Below are 16,530 nucleotides of genomic sequence, written 5' to 3'. Positions count from 1 at the left end.
TCACATCCCTGAGCCAATGTACAGGAAGTTCTCTTGGGGTGTGGCCTGCACCACCTTTTATCTTACAAGAGATAAAAGGAAAGGGAAGTGAGCAGAGAGTGGGGGACCTCATACCACCAAGAAAGCTGCACTGGGAGCAAAGCGCATCCTTTGGACCTGGAGTCCTTGCACCTGAGAAGCTCCTCAACCAGGGGAAGATTGATGACAAGGACCTTCCTCGAGAGCTGATATAAAGACAAAGACTTCCCCTGGAGCTGATGCTCTGAGTTTGGACTTATAGCCTACTAGAATGTGAGAAAATAAATTTCTCTTTGTTAAAGCCATCTGCTTGTCGTATTTCTGTTACAGCAGCACTAGATGACTAAGACCGTGACTCTCTATTCTGGTGATTTGAGTTAGACTACTGTTCACCTGACCTAAAATACATCCACTTGCATAGATCAAGTAAATAGTAGATTTCCTTTCTATTTCACTCATAGGGACACTCTGACTCAGTACCCAAACCATAAGTCCATGAATTAGACTATTCTGATTATTGCTTTGCTTTGACTCTGCTGTCCATTATGGTAACCATGCCTACTTTGTCTCTGTTGATTAACACTTGGCCCACCCACTTGGCCCCTACCACCATGGGGTACAATCAACCCCATTATAGTTAAGTGTCTTAATTCAGTTAGGGCAGTTCCCACTGTCAAATCTGACTTACATAAAATAGCAATCACAGCAGTCTTCAAGGATGCTAGGACTCCCCTCACAAATTTGTTCCTCACTATTATGGTAAAAGATGTGTCCCCTGGGGCCAGTGAACCCAAGATCGGTAGGTAAGAGAGGAGGGCTCTTGTTCACTGGCTATAAAGATCAACAAATCCCAAGATTGGCAGGCAAGACCACAGTTAAGCTGCTAGCTCAAGTCCCAAGAACTGGAGGTCAGACAACAGGAGCCAGCTATAGGATCCAGAGCAAGAAAAAGCCCAGGAGCCTTGACAGAATGTTCAGTTGTATTTGATGCAGGCCACATACCCATGGAAACTCTCTTTCAACTAATTGGCTACTCACAGCAGATCCTACCATGGAGGTGATCACATTCTATCACCTCATCATGCAAGTGATTACAACATCATGCAACTGCCACACCACTGAGAATCATGGCCCAGCCAGGTTGACATGCAATTTTGACTATCACAAGGTCTTAAAAAAGGAGGCCTTATCAGTCTTCTTGAGGATCTTTATCAAAATAGCAAAAGCTGGATTTTCTACTTCCACATCCTCAATCTGAGGATATATCAAAATTGGGAGTGGTCCACGTGAAAAAGCTTTCCAGGCCCTGATTCCTTCTCATATACTCTAACTTGCCCAGCTCCACACTCATTTAGAAACACTTTATGGTGTTTCCAAAGGTGTCTTGGGAACAGAGGTGAAAGGGTAATTAGTTCTGTTAGAACTAATTGACCCTCCAGAGTAAAAGTTGGGGAGTTCAGGGAAATTTCTAATTGCTTTTGTAATCATTATTTTTATATTTGAGGTGGGCCTTGAAGGATTAGAAGGATAAAAACAGGTGGAGAAATGGGAGAAAGATCATTTCATCTTCTGGAAATAGAGGCATGATGATTGTGAACCTTGTATTCATAAAGCTTTTACTGTATGCTGTGCACACTCGTCATGCCATAGACAGGAAATAAAAGGCAGAGATTACATGATTTTTCCTAAGGTTTCATAGGTGTGAATTCCAGCTTTCCCCTCCAAAAAGGATTCAACTTCATGCTTGACTTTCATAAAATTAGACTTTTAGGGAATAATGATCAGTTTGGCACATTAGTGTCAGTATATAAAAAAAAAAAAAATTTTTTTTTTCTCACTATATAGTGTGGGTTAAAAGGTTCCTTTTCTATCACATGTTCTGAAGGAGATATCTAAGGGTAATGAAAATTGGCTCCATCTATAATGTTGGTCATAGTACCCCTCTCTTAACGTATTAACTTTGATTTTTGCTGTTTCACAGCCTACTGTCTAACTTAAAGCAGTTTCCTGAAAATCCACTAATTTTTTTATGTCATATTTCCTCTTTATACTGAATTTTCTCAGCATTTATAGCTATGGCTATAGATATGTAAAGAAGCCCTGGTGACACAACAGTTAAGAGGTCGGCTGAGAGGTTGGCGGTTCGAACCCAGCCAGTGGGTCCACAGAAGAAAAACCTGGTGATCTGCTGTTATAGCCTTGGAAATCCTATGGAGTAGTTCTACTTTGATACTAGGGTCACTGTGAGTTGAAATTGATTTGATGGCACCTAACAACAACGTGTCATTGTTGTGTGCTGTCAAGTCAATTCTGACCTATAACAACCCTATGGGGCACAGTAGATCTGCCTCATAGGGTTTCCTAGCCTGAAATCTTTATGGGAGCAGATTGCCAGGTCTTTTCTCCAGCAGAGCCACTGGGGTTCACACCACCAGCCCTTCCATTAGCAGCTGAGCACTTAACCATTGCGCTACCAGGGCTTTAAAAGCAACATACATATATAGGTGTGTTATTTTGTTGTTAGTTGCCATCAAATTGGTTCTCATTCATGTGACCTCACGTACAGCAGAAAGTAACATTGCCCAGTTCTGTGCCCTCTTCATGATTGTTGGTATGCTGAAGTCCATTGATGCCGCTATTGTGCATTTTGAGTGCCTGCCAACCAAGGGAGCTAGTCTTCCAGCACTATATTGGCCAGTATTCTGTTATAATCCATGGAGTTTTCTTTCGCTAATTTTCAGAAGTAGATCTCCAGGCCTTCCTTCCTGGTCTGTCTTAGCTCAGCTGAAACATGTTTATTATGGGAGACCATTCTGGTATTTGAAACACTGGTCTTGTAGCTTCCAGCATCACAGCAACATGCAGCCATCACATTATTACAGAGTGAAAGATGGACTGTGGATAGCTTTAGTGGGATACTCGTACCACCAGATAAATGGTGTATTTCTCCTTGACAAGACACTGTCATGGGGTCACTGTACACATGGTGCTCAGCAGCTTACTGAATTGTGGGTGAATGACCACTGCCAATGAAATGATCCTCCAGAATGAAAATTTCTTCCCAAACACAAGACAGGCGGTTTGATTTTTTAAACACGTTTTGATATGCAATGTCTCCTTTGTAGAGAGGACAGAAAGCTAGTTCAAAACATTGTCTTGTATGTGAAAATAATGTCAAGGAATGTTCTCTTTTTCTCATTATTCGCAGGGCACTTTTTTCAGTTCTAAAGTAATTATCAAAATCCTCTGACCTTTTGTTATCCAACCCTCATTTTTATTGCATACAATCACGATGGAACAGAGGAAATATGAATAGGGAATGTTTGTCTGGTCATTACAGTAGGCCAGACACCTTATATTGCCCTCTGAGTGAATTTCCATCTTGCTGCTTGCTGAGACTCCTCATATGCGGGTTTTACAGGGTTCAAAAATGCCCCACTTCTTGCATTGATAACTCATCATCTATTTGTCACAGATGTCTCTAAATGAAATTATATGAAGGAAAGAAAGGTGATAAATTAAAAAATACAGGTAACAAATCCACATAACTGAAGAGAATCTGTATATTCATTATTATTAGGTCACTATTGCACTGGTGGCACAGTGGTTAAGAATTTGGCTGCTAACCAAAAGGTTGGCAGTTCGAATCCAAGAGCCACTCCTTGGAAACCTTATGGGGCAGTTCTACTCTAACCTATAGGGTTGCTCTGAATTGGAACTGACTGGATGGCCTTGGGTTTTGGTTTGGTATTGCTCTGAGCTCATTCAAAAATAGTTTAAATTGTGAAAATACAATCCTTAATATGTGCTAAGGTCAATGAAACACATGAGAAATTCTCTAAATGTTAGTTAGGTAAAGCAAAGCTGTTTGTACAGCTTTCATTTATTTGCATGGCAATTCCCATAAGACGAACATTTTGATATCATAAATAAGTGTAAATTTCCCACTTCAATCAGATCTTTTTGGGGGCTCAGGGCTAGGTTGTACAGTAATTTCCTGGTTGGTTATTCTGTTATCTTTACAGAACTCACATAAGAAAAATAATTACTTTGTCTAAATTGACTTTAAAAAGTATTTTGAGCCATTTTCGCATTTAAACATGGTTAAAGGCTAAGCTATTTAAAGAAAAGAGGCAGGAGAGCATATAGTCCCAGTGGAGAGGCACACTGCTTCAAGGGGAGAAACAGGCACACTCTTTCATCAATATTCTTTATAAGTATTATCACTGAGTGAGGTTAGATTCTACATTTGAAAAATTCTGCAGGGGTTGCTTTTCCATTGGTTTCACACAATACCTTCCCTTTGGAAGTAGATTTGTGGCCCAGTGAGTATCCTTTCTGTTTGTAGAATTCTATTTTCTCATGTAAATCACTTACACTAATAAAAAGCAGGCAGTCCTCCTTCCACATATAGAGAAATATGAGAGCCTTTCTAGGGACATATTTGAGAATGAAAGAGAGAGAGAGACTGAGTGTGCTCTAACTGTGGCCTCATGATAACAGTAGAGATGCTTCAAAGGAAGAGAAATCCTACCATTCTGTCAGAAAGATCTATTTTTTGTAGGCATATCTAGATTTGTCAAGTTGATGCTCACAATTTTTTATTTATACTTGATGTGATCATTTCTTTGCTTTTGAGAGCTGTAGTGTGATTTGCCCATGTCATCTTAGTAGACAAATAAAACACTGTCTCAAGTCTCATTCATATTGTTCTTTGTTCAGCTGGAGCTATGTTTCTTGCTATTTAGTACAGTAAAACAAAGATGATAATACAGATTCAGAGAGTTTAACCAAACCATTTTCTCAATGTATTGAGCATCTACTGTATACTGAGATAAATATAAGAATTATCAGGCCCAGGCCCTACATATATGCATCCAATCTTATGATTTATGCCATTTGAAACGACATTATTTTTGGCCATGGAACTCCTGGCTTTTTTCAAATTGAAGGCTTAAATAAAACCTCAATATATACTATTAACATGGAAAAGAAGAGGTTAAAATATAAAATAGGAGTCTTAAAATATGCTTGCTTAGTTTTTAAAAAATGCACTTTTTACTTAAGAATAACTTTAGATTCACAGAAAATTTGCAAAGGGAGTATAGAGAGTTCCCATATATTCCATATCCAATTATCCCTCTTATATTACTATAACTAGTAATACCTTATTATTAACTGAAGTCCATACCTTTTTCAGATTTCCTTAATTTTTACTATATGTCCTTTTGCTGTTTCAGGATTACATCTGGGATACCATATTACATTTACCTGTGATATTTCTGCAACCTCTTCTTGACTGTACCAGTTTCTCAGCTTTCCTCTCATTATTAGACTGGGGTTATGGGTTTTGTGGATGATATTTTTTGTTGAAAGCCAGACGTGATGAATTGAATAATGGGAACTGAGATAAATGGGCCTCTAGTGTGAGAATTTATGTTAATCTGGCTGGAAGTTGGACTGTGTTTGATGTTTGTTGTAGCTATAGGTACCAGAGGCTTCAAATTCTGCTAGTGTCCTTGTTTTTGATTCCCCATTTGAATTTGTGCTTCCCTATGTACTTCTGAAGCACTGGCGGTACAGTGGTGAAGAGCTTAGGCTGCTAACCAAAAGGTCAGCAGTTCGAATCCAAGAGCCACTCTGTGGAAACCTGATGGGGCAGTTCTACTCTGTCACTATAATTCGGAAACAATTGGACAGCAACAAGTTTGGTTTTTAAGGAGTTTGTGTACTCCAACTCACGGAAAGCCTCTGCCTTCCAGTTTTTTTCAGTTGTAATCAGTATTACTTTGTAATACTGGAGCTCTGCTGATGTGGCAGTAAGGTGTTGGGGAGGGAAAATGTTCTATAATCTTCCAATTAAATCGCAGTCTTTTCTTGCTATTTTTTTCTCTCATCTTTTTAGCGGCCCTAATAACATCTGCAGGATGTTTTTTTTTTTTTTTTTTAACAACATCTGCAGAATGTACAGAAACTAGTTAAGATATGGCTGAAGCATACTAACTGAACTGGAACACCCCCACCCCATGCCACCAAAAAGAAAAAGAAGGAAAAAAAGTTACAAAAGGCAAGTGTTTATACCTATTTTCTGCTAAAAAATACTGAATGATAATTGCTGTTCAAGGAAAAAAAAAATTAAGTATCATTTCTGTATTCATTTTCAAGCAAAAAGATATTAAATAATTCCTAAAAATAATAGTATGGATTTTTTAAAATTAAATTCTTTTCTTCCTGCTTATCACATGATCCTTTCTTTTCCTTCCCAATACTGCTAATTTTTTTATGTTAAGGACATTTTTTTTACTTTATTTTTTCTTCTCCAATTTTCCAAATACTTGTCAGATATTTCCAGATGCACTGAAAATACATGAGTTCACAGTTTCAGTCATGTCGATGAATAATGCATGCCAGGGTGTAGTTAGTAAACTAGAAAATCGAAACACAAACTTTCCGTGGGAAGACTAATAGGTAAGGTGGGAAATCAACTCAAAGATTTTATTAAGAGTCTCTTTTTGTTCAAAGTATGCTGGAATCATCCTATTTATAATCATTCTAAGACTAAGAAGGAAGGAACATTTCATTATTTTTCTGTTTCAAACCTTCAGTCAGGTCTCTTCACCATCTCAGAAGCTGATTTGTCCTCCCTGTTAAACAAATATTATGCTTCCAAAATAGTAACAAAGGAATGGTCCCATCTGGTTTTAACTCATTAAACATAGTATCAATTGTGTAGTTTAAATTGTGCCTCATTTAAAAGGCACAAAAGTAATTAAAGAGAAATTACTTTCTTCACTTGCGTTTCTCAAAACCCTTTAAGAACCAAATGTTTAGTTTACTGACGCTTCTACTCAACCCACTTTCCTTATATTCCAAATTTGTTCCTAAGCTTCTCTCCTGAGACATTAAGACAATTCTTTCTTTACCTCTACTCAACAAGATTGTTCCTTCCACAGAGAGGTAGATGACAAGTGTGAGAAAGCAAACGGGCTGATGTGTAGTTCTTATTATATGAATGGTATTGTTATCTTGTTGAATTATAATCATTGTCTGCTAGGTTAAAATTGCTGTCATGTAAATTTCCAAGTATGTGATCCTGGGTAACTTAACTTCTGTGTCCTTCAGTTTCATGACCTGAAAAATGAAGACGATTACAGTACTTACCTGACAGAATAAAGATTAAATTTGTTAACTCACAAAAAGGTTTCAGACCAATGCCTAGCTCGTAATGATTACTTAGTGCACATTAGCTGCAATTGCTGTTAGTACTGTCATTATTACACTTGTGTTGGAGGGGGTATAGGGTTTCACTGGAAGAGTAGGTCATTTATGGAACAAACCCTTGAGGAGACGCATGGCCATGGAAACTGTGCATTGCACAATTCTGACAAGTGTCATTAACATGGACTACTATGGGATTGGCACCCTCTGGAGTTGTGTTAACTCTGGGGAGAGATGAATAGATGAATCCTTTTTCCCAGAAACTGGATATAGGAAAGAAAGCAGGAATTATAGAAAGACCAGTGGTTGTGAAGTAGGACAGGCTTGGGTATGATTCTCAGCTTGGCTGTCTTATCTGTGCATCATTGGGAGAGTTATTTCATCTCCCCGAGTCTTAGTCTCATACTCTGGAAAATAATACTTAAAATTCACTGTTGTTTTAAAGGTTATAATAATATATAGACATACTATACGTAAAGCAGTTAACATAACCAGAAAAAAAAAAAAAACCCATTGCCGTAGACTTGATTCCAACTTATAGTGGCCTTATAGGACAGAGTAGAACTGTCCCATAGGGTTTCCAAGGCTGTAATCTTTATGGAAGCAGGCTGCCACATCTTTCTCCCACAGTGACTGGTGGGTTTGAAACCATCGATCTTTGGTTAGCAGCTGAGCACTTTAAGTTCTGTGCTACCAGGGCTTTCTAATATTGATACATAGTTAACACATAATATCTTCCACCCCTTCTTTTCCTTCTCCCCTCCTTCTCCTTCTTCCTATTCTCCTTCCTCTTTCTCTCCCTATTTTTATTCTCCTCCTTCTTCCTTCCTCCTCTTTATTCTCCTCCTCTTACCCTCCTACTTCTCCTCCCGTTGTCCTCTCCTTCCACCTCCTCCCTGTCCCTATCTTAATCTCTCCTTCCCCCTCTGCTTCCCTCCCTCCCTTTTCTCTTCCTCCTTCTCCTTCTGTCTCTTCTGTTAAGAAAAGAGCAGAATCTGCCTACCTAGGGTTCTAGCATAGAGATATAAAGCTGAATCATTAAAGATACATATCTGACAAGACCGTGACAGTTACCACATGGGAGTAGGCATTGTGAAAACAAATGGAAAAAAAAAACATGACATGCTTGCACCTTGGGCCTGTTTTGGAGGGCTGGAGTATAGATGTTTCAAAGCAGTGGGTGGATTGGAACAGGTCTGGTAAATAAGATGGCTATAATATAAATTCAATTTTGAATTTTGTCAGCTAGTCTGAGTTTATGCTCCTTGAATTATCTCTTATTAGCCTGTTGTTCTTCCTTTAGAGAGTTCCAACCTACTTCCAAAGAGAAATGACACAGATTTGAGCCACAGTGCTGGAGCTGGGATGAGGGCAGTGTTCCTCTGAGGGCTCAGATAGGTGGTACTGGACTTGTAATAAAAATGAAATGATGCCGAAGAGCAGCTGAATCTCAAGGTGACAGAGTCAGAGCAACTTAAAACCAAAAAACCAAACCCACTGCCATCAAGTGGGTTGCAACTCATAGCGACCCTACAGGACAGAGTAGAACTGCCCCATGGATTTCCAATGCTGTACATCTTTACGGAAGCAGATTACCACATCTTTCTCCCATGGAGCAGCTGGTAAGTTCAAACTGCTGATCTTTTGGTTAGCAGCCAGGCACTTTAACCACTGCATCACCAGACTCCTTTTCAAAGCAACAGAGCAACTTAGTAACCTAAAAATCCTTCTGTTTGTTTTAGTTTTAGGAGGCTTGGTTTGGTTTTATAATGAGTAGCCCCCCTTATCAGAAGCACGTAACATGACCTCAACTCTGAGTCTACACTCTGAACCCCAAATAACACTTTTATTCTTCTAAACTCAAATATCAAAAAACGTGAGAGCTTCCCATAGGAGTGGAACCTGAAAACAAGCAACTAAGGAAAAAGGTAGAAATGTTCTCTATGTCCATAACTTATTTACTTACTTCTTAATATGCTCCAGTGAAGCACATTTCATAGGCCCCTTCTCTTGCCTCACAGAAGAGGTTCTTAACTGTGGCTGAGGAGCTTTTAAAAACACAGCTGTTCAAGCTGATGTAACTGTTCTGGGGCATTGGTAATTTTTTTTTAATTGTACTTTACATGAAGGTTTACAGGACAAACTAGCTTCTCATTAAACAATTAGTACACATTGTTTTGTGACATTGGTTGACAACCGCAGAACATGGCAACACTCTCCCCTTCTTGACCTTGACTTCCCTATTACCACCCATCCTGTCCCCTCCTGCCTTTTCATCCATTTAGTCTTGTTTTGTTTATGGGCCTGTCTAATCTTTGGCTGAAGAGTGAACTTCAGGAGTGGCTTCATTTACTGAGCTAAAACCGTGTCTGGGGAGCCATTACTGAGCTAAAAGTGTGTCTGGAGGCCATACTCTCAGGGTTTCTCCAGTCTCTGTCAGACCATTAAGTCTGGTCTTTTTTGCGTGTGTGTGTGTGAGTTAGAATTTTGTCCTACATTTTTCTCCAGCACTGTCTAGGACCTCTACTGTGATCCCTGTCAGAGGAGCCATGGTGGTAGGAGAGCACCATCTAGTTGTACTGGACTCAGTCTGGTGGAGGCTGTATTACTTGTGGTCCATTAGTCCTTTGGACTAATCTTTCTCTTGTGTCTTTGGTTTTCTTTATCCTCCCTTGTTCCAGATGGGGTGTGACCAGTGGAGTAACTCAGATGGCCACTCATAAGCTTTTCAGACTCTAGACAATACCAAGTAGAATGTAGAACATTTTCTTTATAAACTGTGTTAGGGCATTGGTATTTTTTAAAGCTCCTAACTGAGCTAATGCATATCCCTGGTTGTGAACCACCACCTTCTACTCATAGAAATGTGTTCCCATGTTTCAGCTGGAATTTTAGTTCATTGTGTATTTGTTTGTCTTTCCCATCAGAGACGGAAAGTTGTTCACTGGCCTCCTGGCAGAGTTCTCCAAGTGTTTGAAAATGAACCAACCCCTCAGGCTTGTCTCTGAGCTAAATCAGTGAAGTAGCTTTTACCTCACCATTTAGAAGCCTTTTCGTTCCTTTCATTATTTTTGTAAGTCTCATGAGAAATCTTTACAGCTTCTTTAAGTCTCTTGAAAGACAAGTGACAAAAAATTCGGGGGGAGGGGAAGAGCTTTAATCATAAAGACAAAATTTATTAGCAATCCTTGCCTACCCTACCCCTCTCTTGTCAAAGCATTCTTAGAGCATGTTTACACTGTCTGTGAAACAGTTATTGCCTATTGGTGTTCAGCTTACATTTTCACATAATTGCATGTTTCTCTAAAACTTACACCTGGTAATTTTCCTAGTTTTTGGAGGTCTTCAGTTGAGAAGAGACTACTTAAACTTTTTATTAAACTTATTGGGATAAAAGAGGACACTGTCGAGCAATAAGTTTGAAGGAAAGATTCTGTGGAAAGGCCATTTCTATTTTATTACTGTAACATTTAGGTATCTTGGATTGCTGGTTTAAATTCTGCCTGAAGCTTGTCAAATGGAACTAAAAGTGGGGGGGGGGGGTACCTTAAATTTAAGCTACTGAGTGAAGAGTGAAATTTTCCCCCAAGCAATGAACGATTGAATTTCTACCAGTATTATCTGAAGGGAAGGGAAGCAAAAAAAAAAAAAAAGCTATCAATAGTTGTCTTCAAAGACAATGAAAATTCTAGTTCAGGGAAATCAGGGCAGAATCTTTCTCTAAAAGTAGACTTACATGAATTTTTTTTTTAACCTTTATTTATAAATTAAATTTGGCAGAAGATTGGAAAGAATGCATAGTTCTTTGGGAATTCAAAATCTGCTCCAAAGTCAACATAGAATTATATAAGCTAGACAATCTCTGTAATATAAATGAGTAAAGAAGCTGGTCTGAAAACAAAGAATGGATAATATTTTAAGATGCCAAATAAATGACAGATTCAACTAACTATACTTGCTTATGTTTGGTTTGAAGTTAGAAGGCAAATAAGCATTTATAATTGGGAGCATGTACATATATACACTTACAAATAAATTCTGATTATTTTTCAGAACAGACCTACAACAAAACAGACATTGGCAGGATGGTGAGGCAAAGGGATTGAAAAACCACAATATAATCTATGAATTATGATATAACCTCACAGCTAACTTTAGAATAACTGGTCAAAAAGATATACTATTGTACACATAACAAAACAAAATATTAAAATAAGTCTAAATCTATTCCTCATTTCTACACAATTTTATCTTGGTTGGGCTGTGAGGGATAGATGAACTAAAAGAAGATTCTTTTCATTTGGAGACTGGACTAATGGGAGAATGGAGAAAACATATAAACTATTTTTTTATGATTTATAAATATAAGTAAAAGTTACTGAAATAAATATTGACCAAATAGATGGTATTTTGAGGATCATCTAAGATCAACTATCATGTCAGTAACTAACCTGCCATTTAAATTCAAGCAAGAATTATTGATCTTGATATTGATGATTAAAGAATCAAATAATTTATCATCTGACTAGAATGTCTTCAATTTGTGATAGTACAACTGGTGTTAATGTCAAAATCCTGCTGTTTTAGGCACACTGGGATTTAGAGTTTCAGTAGACACTTTTGGGGAGTTTTCCTTGATCCTTTTTTTCTGAAAACAGTTATTCTATCCATAGCAGTGGGTCCACAGGAACCACAGTTCTACCACTTTACTCTGATTCCCTGGCAATATCTGATTGGACTTAGGGGTGGACTTAGGATTCCCACTTCATCAATCATGTTTTCTTTCAAGAATGTAAAGTTGAATCTGAGGCATTTCTTGATGCTAAGAGCCCTAGCTCCTGTTCCATTTTTTTCTCAAGAGTTGCTTATTCATTATTTTAAAAATTATGTATAATACCCAATATCCTTATATTAAATCCCCTTTTAATGTTTAAGCTTCTTCATATAGATTCTATTATTGTAGACAAAAGTCTTAACTAAGGAAGGAATTATGACATTAGAGCTTAGTGAAAGATCTCAAGAAATCAGCTAGTTCATCTCTTCCACTTTGTAAATAAGGAATCTGACTCTCAGAGAGTCTAAGGCAATTGTCCAAGATACAAAAGAAGTAGTGATGTGGGATGAAAACTTCATTCTTACTTTTGCTGAGTGGCAACATTCTAGTTCTTGCCATTTATCTACATTAAAATAGACTCATGGAACACATATGTATTGGTTTAGTTACCCACCCACATATTATGTTTGCTTCTTCCCACACTAAATTTGTCACTTTTCATATTCTTATTACATGATTACTTTCACTTTATGCCTCAAATCAAAGGGCTGAGTATTTTCACAAATATTATATCTGGCCAAAGCCCCAGAGTCAGCTCTTGTAGACTGTGATCTATTTAAACAAAATGTACTTAGGTTGTGAAAATGCAAAACAATAAATCAATTAATTGATTAATACAACAAATATTTATTGAGTCCTTAGTGTTTGCCCGGCACTGTTCTAGTTGCTGAGGGAAACAGCAGTGAACATAACAAACAAAAATTTTTGCTCTTGTGGCACTTCCATTCTAGTGAAGGAGAAAGAAAATTAAGATATATATGTATAAAATATAAGGAGCCCTGGTGGTTCAAGGATTAAAGTGATCAACTGCTAATGGGAAGGTCAGTGGTTTGAAACCACCAGCAGCTCAGTGGGAGAAAGATGTGGCAGTTGGCTTGCGTAGAGATTTATAGCCTTGGAAACCCTATGGGGTTGCTATGAATCGAATGAACTCAATGGCAGTGGGGTATGTAAGGGATAAAAAAAAAATTTGGGATGAGTACTGGGAAGGAAAATACAGCAGGGAAGGATATAGGCTTGTGTGGTGTGGTGGTGTATTTTTTAGAGATGGTGGTCTCACTGAGAGGATTACAGTCAATAAAATTGTGAAAGAAGCCAAGGAATAACAGAGGGCTGTGCAAATACCTTGAGGCAAGCACTCCAGAAAGCATGCAAAGGCTCTGAGTGTGTTTGGCCTGTGCCAGAAATAGGCAAGGGGCCAATATGACTGGTGCGGAGTAAGGAGAAAGTTATAGGAGATGACATTGGAGAGGGAAGAGGGAGTATAGATCGCATTATTGTTGCTGTGATTTGCCTTGGAATCAATTCCAACTCATGGTGACCCCATGTGTGCTGAGTAGAACTGCTCTGTAGAGTTTTCAAGGCTGTGACCTTTTGGAAGCAGATCACCAGACCTGTCTTCCAAGGTGCCTCTGGGTTGGTTCAAACCTCACATCTTCCTGCAGATAGTTTATTGTTTAACTGTTTGCATCACTTAGGGCCTTACATTCTGTTGACTTTGTTATTCCAATGGAAAACCATTGTGAGAATTTAAAAAAAAAAAAAAGGAGAGACGTGGTTGGGTTTATGTTTTAACTGCATTTCTGTGGCTTCTGAAGGGGCACTAAGGCAGAAGCAGGGAGAGAAATTAGAAAGCATTTGCAATAGTCCAGGGGAGAAATAATGATGCCAGAGAAAGGGTGAGAAGTAGAAAGACTCTGGTTGTATTTTCAAGATGCAGCTGACAAGATTTGTTGATAAATTGGATGTGGAGTGTGTGAGATAAACAGGGGTAAAGGAGGTCTCTGTTGTTTTACACCTGAGCAACAAAAAAACAGAGTTTCTATTTACCAAAAATCTCCTAAGATTAGGACAGATCTCATAGGCTCTGTAAAAACAAGACTGTGATACAGGGTGCCAGGAGTTAAAGATGTTGGCAGCTGAAGTTTCCTCAGTGTCTGTCGCATACTCAGACATCTCTGAAAGTGCACTTTAAGCCTATTCCTAAATGTGGCTATGGTTTTAGCTCCAACTTCTGAGAAACCCTGTAGCCATCTGAAATTGCCAGCAGAACATCCTTATCATTTTTCTAGGCAAGGTGAATTACATGGATTATTTTTTAATTTTATAATATAGTCAAGTGAAACAGACACACTGACACTTCTCCATTTTTCCTGACTTGTCAATCCAAAGGATTGGTTTGTGAGTGTCTTAGTTATCTAGTGCTACTATAACAGAAATACCACAAGTGGTTGGCTTTAACAAAGAGAAATGTATTCCCTCACAGCCTAGGAGGCTAGAGGTGGGAATTCAGGTTGCCAGCTCTGGGGAAAGCCTTTCTCTTCCTCTGCAGGCTCTGGGAGAAGGTCCTTGTCATCAATCTTCCACTGATCTAGCAGCTTCTCAGTGCAGGGACACCAGGTCCAAAGGATGCGCTATGCTACAGGTGCTTCTTTTTTGGTGGTATGAGGTCTCCATGTCTCTCTGCTAGCTTCTCTTTTTTAATCTCGAAAGAGATTGACTTAAAACACAACCCAATCTTGTAGATGGAGTTCTGTCTCATTAACATAACTGCCTCTAATCCTGCCTCATTAACATCATAGAGGTAGGATTTACAACACAGGAAAATCACATCAGATGACACAATGGTGGACAGTCACACAATACTGGGAATTGTGGCCTAGCCAAGTTGACAGATATTTTGAGGGGACACAATTCAATCCATGACAGTGAGTGAAACTGATTGGTCAAATGTTAAATCCATGGCAGGACATGAATTGGGGTTGCTTAAATGAAGCCCCAAACACAATCCTGTTACAATGCTTCTTGGATGATTAATCATTGTGTTTAGGATTAAAGTTTATTCTTTATTGTTATTTTGCCAAATACACCAGAAGAGCATTAGACTAAGAGTTAACAGAAAACATAAGGAACCAGAGAAATTGATTCAAATTCAACATGTTCTCGTTTTTGTGCCAACTTCAAGTACATTTGTGAAAGTGAAAATGTTCTCAAATCAAACCAATTTCAAAGGAGAGATTTATCTTGTTTTACTCTGCTTCAGTAATAGGCCATCTGCTCAATGACCTTGATTTTCTTTAAAGCCCAAGAGAGCACAATACCATCCACTAAGGGAGAAGGTAGGAACAGTTCGTCCCTCTCCTGTTAAAGACATTGCCCATTTTCCATAAATGTAAGCCGTTCTTCCTTCATGCTTATTATATCCCCTGAAACCAATTGGTCAGTCTTTGCAGAATGAGGTACACTTTATGGTGACACATTCATTTAGTGCTCACACATGAGCAGGATCCAGCATTTTTTATTTTTAAGTAGAAAAACACATTTGTGCCTTTTGCTTAAAAGGTAATGAGGCCTTCTCATTTTTACTGCTGTTTGAGAAGAGGAACACTTTTCCATCTGAGGTCCCCCCCCCACCCCCCCGCACTGGATTTAGAATGATAAAACCCATTATCTATTTATTCATTTGTCTTTTTGTTCACTCACTCATTCATCATTCAGTAAGCACTTATTGAGCACCTAATGTATGCCAGGCATTTGGTAGATACCCATTACCGTCAAGTAGATTCCAACTCATAGGGCCCCTATAGGACAGGGTAGAACTGCTCCATAGGGTTACCAAGCGCGCTGGGTGGATTCAAACTGCCGGACTTGTGGTTAGCATCTGGCTCTTAACCACTATGCCACCAGCGTTCCATTTGCTATTAAAAAAATGAATTAATCAAACTTTTGCCTTAAAGAGACATTTATTTAGAAAACATGTGCAGTCGTCCCCTGGTATCGATGGGGGATTTGTTCCAGGACGCCCGAGGACGCCAGAATCTGCAGATGCTCAAGCCCTTACATAAAATGGCGAAGTATTTGCTTATAACCTATGCACATCGTCCCGTATATTTTAACTCATCTCTAGATCAGTTATAATACCATTTAAATACTATGTAAATAGTGGGTTCGTCACAATTGAAGACTTGCTCCGGAATGTAGCCTTTCTCTTCTATGAGTTTCTTGAGCTCTTCTGGGAATGCTGATACTGCCTGGGCACCAGCTGATGCTAATTCTCCTGTATCTTGAAGTTCTTGAGGCTGTGGCACTTTACAGAGCTAGCCAATCACCCCTTACTAGCCTGGAACTCCTTCCTCCTGCTCTCCTCAGCCCCCTTACACTTAGCCTTTGGGGGATTCCTTTGACCACTTCATTGCTTTTTTTAGGACCCAGCACAAGCAGCGAATGAAGAAGACAGTGCTCAAACCACGAGAGCTGGAGAGAGACTGAGGATCCTTGAAATGGTGGGAGGCTACAGCAGGGTATGCCTACACATTGCTTCATTTGTGTGGACTCAGTGAAGTGTTCTGTGCACAGCAAATTCAAGTGTTGGAAATTTTTTTGTTTTCCTGAATATTTTCGATCCACAGTTGTTTGAATTGGCACATGCAGAACCCGTGGATATGGAGGGCTGATTATTT

This window comes from Loxodonta africana, chromosome 1, assembly GCF_030014295.1.
Source record: "Loxodonta africana isolate mLoxAfr1 chromosome 1, mLoxAfr1.hap2, whole genome shotgun sequence".
Lineage (NCBI taxonomy): Eukaryota > Metazoa > Chordata > Mammalia > Proboscidea > Elephantidae > Loxodonta > Loxodonta africana.
The sequence above is the reverse complement of the archived record's forward strand: the minus strand, read 5'-3'. Positions refer to the sequence as shown.